The sequence below is a fragment of the Sparus aurata genome, chromosome 1 (genome assembly GCF_900880675.1).
Source record: "Sparus aurata chromosome 1, fSpaAur1.1, whole genome shotgun sequence".
NCBI lineage: Eukaryota > Metazoa > Chordata > Actinopteri > Spariformes > Sparidae > Sparus > Sparus aurata.
This window is the reverse complement of record NC_044187.1, coordinates 14058140-14065849: the sequence shown is the minus strand read 5'-3', so window position 1 is coordinate 14065849 and position 7710 is coordinate 14058140. Positions and strand designations below refer to the sequence as shown.

The 7710-nt window shown below is 40.5% G+C and overlaps 1 long non-coding RNA gene across 1 annotated transcript; it reads left to right on the top strand.

Moving 5' to 3' along the window:
- The first annotated feature begins 1602 nt into the window (after positions 1-1602).
- On the top strand, positions 1603-5455 carry LOC115591287 (uncharacterized). The gene is made up of 2 exons (XR_003985931.1): positions 1603-4115; positions 5038-5455. It is a non-coding gene; the product is annotated as an uncharacterized LOC115591287 (long non-coding RNA).
- The last annotated feature ends 2255 nt before the right edge of the window (positions 5456-7710 follow it).

Sequence of the window (7710 nt, the reverse complement as noted above, 5' to 3'; positions counted from 1 at the left end):
ATTCAGTTTAGGTGCAGCACCCAAATGGCTTGGGTGCTGCACCTAAGCCTTGTACAAAGGTGGAAGTACTGATTCAACTTCTTTACTCAAGTACAGGCTCTGAAATGTGCTCATAGCATATAAGTAAAACGTTTCCCTGTGAAGGACATTTCTACCAATCATTTCTGTCCAAAGTTGAACTGAACCTCACGTAATACGAATATAATTCAAAGACTATTAAACTTAAAGGTAGCATCAGTAAGATTTATCTGAGCTGCTCCTAAACGCACCAGGAAGATAGTTGATTGTTGAATCTCATTCCCAGGACGTCAAATACTGATGCTGATACTGATTTTGGGTCCTCTGCCGTGCACGATACCTTCCAATAGGTTGAAATCAGTTTTTTGATGTTGGGAAGTTGGCGTGCAAAGAGGCAAAATAAAAATAAGAAATCTGAGGCATTGAAACGAAAGTAACAAACCTGTTTCGAAAAAGTAAAAAGTTCAGATATTTGTGTTAAATGTAGGGAGTAAAAAAAACAGGACTGAAAAATGAATACAGATACCCAGCAACTGATTGATAAATTGAGACAGTAATCATCAGACTAAGTGACAATGTCAATGATTATGAGTGGCATCATAACTTCACACAATCACTGCTGTCTTTCCACACTGCTGACAATAAACCAGGGTCGACAAAATTACGGAAACATTTTAAAACATGATAAAAGTCGACACAACAACAACACAAGCTCAGAAAACACAGCCGAGCTGAAACAAAGTTAAAGTCTTTGATGCAGTCTCAGCATTCTTGTTGCATGGGTGTTCATATTATTCTGTCCTCACGCTGCAAAGTTACTCCTCATCGTCGCAGGCGACAAAACCATCTGATGCACCGACAACGTAACGCAAGACGATGAGCGCAAACATGAAAATAAAATATACAACAGAAAAATGTCATTCTCGTGTCAGATTAAGCGTGCGTACATACAGACAAACACACACACAGACACACACACACACACAGACAGCCTCATCTGCCCTCCATCAAACCTCAGCACACTGTCGCCGCTCTCTGCGCTCTCGAGTGGATGAAGCGGCTCAGAGGCAAGTCCTTTGGTCTGGTATTAATTTTACATACTCTAAGACGGCCATATATATCTTTTATCCATTTAATTAGTTCTGCTGTCTCCGAGTTGGTCAGATCTATTTTACACTCGACGGTATGGGCCGGTCCAGTCAGTCATGGAATTCATCAAATATATGCATTGCATCTCCGAGGACTATTCAGGCTTTAATACATATTCAGTGTGTGAGTTATTGTTGTCAAAGGCAGACGCACTGAACTGCAGTTCAGAGGATGGAGAGCAATTGAACTTGAATGTCTGTTCAGCCCCGTTATTGACTGTGGCATCAAACATTATGAATAATGGTTTTGTCTACTTAAAAACAAATAAGTGTTCGTAGATGCAGACCAGTGCGAAAGAGCCCGAGGCGCTTTAGCTCAAATACTTTCCGCAGCACAATTCGGGACATGTGTTCCTTGATGAAATGCAATCAAAAACATCTCAATAGATGATTTATTCATTTTAACAAAATTTATACAAGTTTTATAGATGTTTTCCTTTATCTGTTTTGTGTGATGCCTCTGTTAAAAAAAAAAGGGAGTGTGGTGTGCTGGTGGGTGGAGTGGGTGTCCACTAGGGGTCAGGCTGACACTGAACATTCAGCACCTGCTGCGGTGGTGGTGGAATAACTCGACACATGCTGAGACTGTTTGAACAGTGCGAGACAATGTTAAGGCCAGATTACTTGAGGAAAAAAAATGCCCGCATTAATGATGATTAGAAAAACAGTGTTCATTCAGATCAAAACACATTCAATTAAAATGAAAAGCCACAAATTAGCATGATATATGTAAGTATTTATTTTTAATGCAGAAGCTGTTTAAAACTTTTGAATTATTTTGTGGCAATAAATGTTACATAGAGACAAACTCGATGAAGACGCGGAGACAAAAGAAGTGTTTATGTTCAACATTGTTACGTCTGATAAGAACTAACGTTAATAAATGGTAAATTTATGGTGAACTAAACTTCAGTTTATAGCTATTTAACTGTTTAAATGCACTAAGCAATTGTAAAGATTCAGTAGCAACTTTATAAGGTCCATTGAAATACTGTCTATAGATGAACTACACAATATTTATAAACCAATTACAAATTATAACTTCACAACTTTACCTTAAACAATTGCCTAACAAATGGTTCAGAAAACATTTTATTGTTTGTTTAATAAACTGAAATAATGAACTATACATTTCCCATTTTCAATAACACTTATCATAAAGTATTACTTATATATTTAAGGCAAATCCTCGTATGACTGATGATAGAAAAGAAGGCTGTCGTATGTATGTATTGTTGTATTTTCACACTATGTTGATCTCTAAATAACTCAGATCTTAAATTGAGTCTGTGCATATTTCGAGAGTACTATTAGCATTACTATCCAGACACGACCTGAAGGTATATCCTATAAAATATTGCCGAACGTTATTTACGATACGCTCCCTTTGTAACGCTCCCCATGGCTGTAATCACATATGCAAACCAAGAGCAAAATTTTCATCATTAGTACAAATATATTCCCAGAATGTCAGTGTTAAAAGGTCAAATTGGCTACACGGTTAAAGATGAAATAAGGTGAGACAAAAAAAAAAGCACTAAATCAGATAATAATTATGTAACTTTACATTCACAATTAACTTTAAAACTACATTGGGTCCTGACAGCACTGCCATTCAAGATTTTTTTTAATTCTTTTATTAAAAAGATATATATCTGTCATAAAAAATAGAAATTTTCTGTAAATGCAAATGTCACCGCGAATCTAGAAATAAGAATACACTGAATTTACAATGCTCCTTTAGTGAAACATTCCTGCATTACATTTCCGGTGAAACTTCACCTCCCGTCTCAAACTTTTTCTCCAATTTGTAGTTTGCCCTCTATTGTGGAAATGTCTCTGTTCAGTTCTGTAGGTAAAGTGTGAGGACAAACTCAGTGGATAGTCCACAATGTCTGAGCTGAAAAGTGATGTTTACTGCAGTATAAGAAGCTGTTATGTTCCAGACAACAGGGAGAAAAATGGTAAGTTTTCTATTTGTGATTGTACAAAAAAATAAACACATTAAAAGGAACTGAAGATACTTTGTTTGAACAAAAGAGTAGCACAGTCAGATTTCTTAGGGCCTTTTTATTTGATGATGTAAATGTAAAAGGAATGGATTTCAGGATAAGTTGTTTTTTAGAATGTTTACTTATTTCTTGTATCTATATGTATACATACTGTCTTAAATGACGAAGAGCACTGACAGAATTTTGGGTAACACTTAATAAGAATCATAAATTGAAACTGTTGAAAATGAAATACTTTATAAACTATTTATTAAGCAAACGTAAAGGTTTGATCCAAACAGTGTTTATAGACAGTATTTGTTCAACATTTACAAATAATCATAAACATCAGTTGCAATAATTAAGACAAACAGTTGCTAATCAATAGTTTATAAAGCATTGTATTGTTTGTTAACAGTTAAATAACAATTTTCTCAAGTTTCACTAATCATAAATGTACCATTTACTAATGCTGGTTAACATGAAGTGTTACCGAATTCAGTACATTATCCTATTATTTGTCACAACAATAGGATATTTTTAATAGTGTGATTTTAAAGATTGAATACATAATAAAACAAGACAGAACAGGGCACAAAATGTTAAGGAGTGTAGAGCAAAAAGAGCAAACAAACCAGAAGTTAATTAGAAGTAGAAACATTTAAAGTTTGTTCGTCTGGCTGAGTGACCGGAGTATGCTATTTGTTTGTTTGTTTGTTTGTTTGTTTGTTATGAGGATGACAATGTTTCCTTGTCAAAAAAAAGAGCATGAATTTCCACCCTGTTCCACTTATTCCTTCACACGCTCACATGAGTCTGCTGAAATATGTGTTGTGTATTGCAGGGTGTACACAACATAGTGGGAGCAGCTCCAGCGTGGTGCAGTCTTTAACAAGCTGTCAGGGGCCATAACATTGTTCTCCTGCAACAGTTAACACAGCACACCGGGCAGCTCCAGGTAGTGACACCCTCAGCGCGCTACACTGCAGTCCACAAAAACACACACACACACACACACACACACACACACACACACACACACACACACACACACACACACACACACACATACATATAAAACTGTGTCTGCTCTGACTCCCGCTCGCATTCTCACTTCTGGCCCCATACACACCAAAGCACCTTAATAGGTGGCAGTGTTCTTGCTTAATGGAAGTGCAGAGAGAGTTCTGCTGCTGAGGTAGATAGGGCCCTCTGGGCAAAAACACATTAACCTATTTGGAGGGCGTGAATTCTAGATGGTGTTATTAGCAGAGAGTCTGAGCACCTTGAGCTGAGCTGCTCTAATACTCAGTGTGAGTTTGTGTTTGGATGTCAGCGAGAGAGAGAGAAAAAGGGGGGGAAGAGGAGGAGAGAGAGTTCTTGTTTCAGTCGAGTGTCTCAGACCGGAGTGAAGGTCTTTGCACGATCCATCTCTGCAGTCAGTGAATCAGCAGGTCAGAGCAAAAAGCTGGACTTCCTGCACCGAGGGGTTGATTTGCCCTTTGGCAGCCTCACAACAAGTCAATGCAGCGCTGGAGCTGTGCAAAAAAAACAAAAAACAAAAGGCTGGCAAAAGAAGCAAGCCATTTGAGTTTTGACAGAAACATGGAGCGAATGAAATAAAACTTGAGAGTCGGCTCGACAACAAGTTACGTTGTCGTGCATTTTAATAAAAAAGCTATAAAATGACTCGACTGTCACTGCCACAGCTACGTACTCCATTTTGCACTAAATGCTTTGAAAAAAAAGGGGGCAATTATGCTTATGCCATCCACCAGTTCTACCCAATTAGCCAATTAAAGCTAATTACAGTTTTAGCTTTGGCACAAGGGTTTTCATAATTAACCATTAATCAAATCTCCACCCTCTTTTCTCTCCAGAAGACACCCAGGCTGCAGAGCAGACGATGCTGCCTCCTGCTCCGCCACAAGCCCACCTTCCAGCCCCCGGGGGGAGCGAAGCTGCAGCACATCCCCAGCGTTACCTTCGCTTTTGCTGTAAATTTATTGTATTTGACCTCTTTTAACAAGACCTGTTAATTAAATATCACTTAATAATTATTTAATACACACTAGCAGCCTGCCTATAAAGCGTATATGACTCTGACCATACCTGTGTAAATTCATCAGGGTGACCACGGGGTCAGCGGGGCCTCCAACCTGTCCTGTTCCTCTCCGCCACGCGCCACACTCTCACCCCTTATTGTGCCACTGCATTATCTACTTTTAGTTAGATTCTCCGGTTTCACAGTGTAAGTGAATTTCGTCGACTTGTGCATTATTAAAGGGGCAGAAATTATTTATCTAATATTCATTATTTATATTTATACAAGGAGCTTGTCCGCAGGGAGCAGGTCTCATTTTCAGCCTCATATTTTGTAAACAGGCAGTCACAGAAGCGACAGTTCTTCTGATTTAAAGAGACAGGCCTGCTTATGGAGAATGATGGCTTCCTTGAATTCAAATGGAAAGGTGATCAATTTTTAATATTTTTCTTCATGCAGCATTTGCATTGACTCATTCTCGGATTCTGCCGCCGCTCTGCCTTTCAAATGGACAATGAGGGCAGACAGGTGAGCTTGAAGTGGAAAAAGGGGGGAGGGCCAGCCATCTGTGCTGCAGAAAACTGGACAACAACTCAGGCAGAGGTAGGATTTATTTTGCTTTTTGCTTTCGGGACCAAATGGAGAGATCGCTAGGAAGGGAGCAACTATTCTGTTATCCTATTCTGACTTTAATAATAACAATTGACATGTCATCAAATTGATTAATTCCCGATGACAACCAAATCTTCTGTCTCTGAGTTGTGTGAAGCCACGATGTGTCCACAAATATCCCCCCAAAAAACCAACAGCCTGAGCCACAAACTCAAAATCACGATAAAAGTTCTCTGCTGAGAACTCGCTGGAGGCCTCGGCATTAAAAAAGCAGCGTTTCAGTCGGACGGGATTGTAACATTGAGTATGCATCCTTCCATGTTAACACCGCGCTGTAGACAGACTGAAGGGATGGCAAGGCTAGACAACCAAGTGCGTGTTTGTTAGCCCGAGTGTGTGTGCCCGCACCTCCACCACCGCTGCCGTCTGAGTAGCTTTAAGTACGAACAAAATCGCTTTTCAAAGGGAATAATGTAGAACAACATCATGTCAACTTTAGGATATATTTATATATTTCTTTGGGCCAGCATTAATTTTAAAGCAGCATTTTAAAGTTGAGGAAAGGGGGGAAATGCTCGCGCTCGAAACCGAGACGAAACATGAGACACGGGGAGCAGTTATGCAAATGAATGAAATAAATGTCAGAATGGCAGTGAAGAATTGATGAGGACAGAGAGCGCTTGTCTTGGTTGCGAGGGAAGTGGATGACTGAGAGGACAAGTGACGTTCATTTTCAAAGGAAAGTTTCACGCCGCTATCATGGCAGCCATTGTGACTCGGAGATAAATTTTAATGGCCCACTCTGACGATTCTGTGTCACTCTCCCTCTTTCTTTTTCTTTCTTTCTTTTTCTTTTTTTTTTTGGGTGAGTACTATCCCCTCTCCCAATCTCGCCGCGATGACATCCGAACAGACACATGTGCATGTGGTGCGCCAGGACCCAGAAAGCCTGTGCACATGGAAAAGAAAGATGGGGGGGGGGGAGTCTGCATAAAAGATTCATCACAAATGTCTCTAATCCACTACTGCATTGTCAAGGAGATGTTATAAAGCACACATTGTAAATGGATTCTTCCCTCACTGACTTAAGTCATTTCTGCAGAGGGATGGGGGAGTGGAGCCGAGGCGACAGGGGGCATCCTTGTGTGGCACCAGACAAGTACATAGTGTGAGCAGATGAGCAGCACTCTCTGGGACTGCATTACTACCTGTCCCCAGTGCTGCACTGCCTGTGAGCCCGGCTCTAATGTACAAGCCGGCCACATTCCCCTTGTCAAGGCCTTGACGTGCACGTCAGAAATTACCCAACCTAAAGTGACAGCCCCCTTTTCTTCCCATCCTCTGCAGCCCGGCCCCGCTCTCCAACCTGCTAGAAGAGTGCTTTGAAAGCCAAGACTGCCAGTGCCACTCTACAGCGGCAGGCACTTTATTTATTCCTCACCGCAGGCAACGGGAGGTAAAACAATATGGATGGCACTGTGGAAGCTCATAATATTAGCTTTGGCTGTGGGCACTCGGCCATAAATATCGCACTGCCTCGCGGAGAATATGATTGGAGCCACTTGAAAGTATCACGATTTCGAGCAAAGGTCTGAAAAAAATGAGGGGAGCCGGGTGTCACTACCTTTCTTTCATCTCTTATCAAATCACCCTTCAGCTCCTCCATCCTCCCAGCGCAAAGTGACACAAGTCTCTCATGCTTTTAGTGGCACTTTGAAAAATAAGACCTCACTGAAGCAAAAATAATCACTCTTTTCAACACTTCACTTCATCTGGCGATGCTCTTCACTCCTCCATTTCAGAGCGCCTTCAATCACATGTGATGATATTAAGTATTACTTATTTATTTTCTGTCGGAGAGGTGCAGAGGTTGAGGAAAAGCGGAGGAAGCGACAGG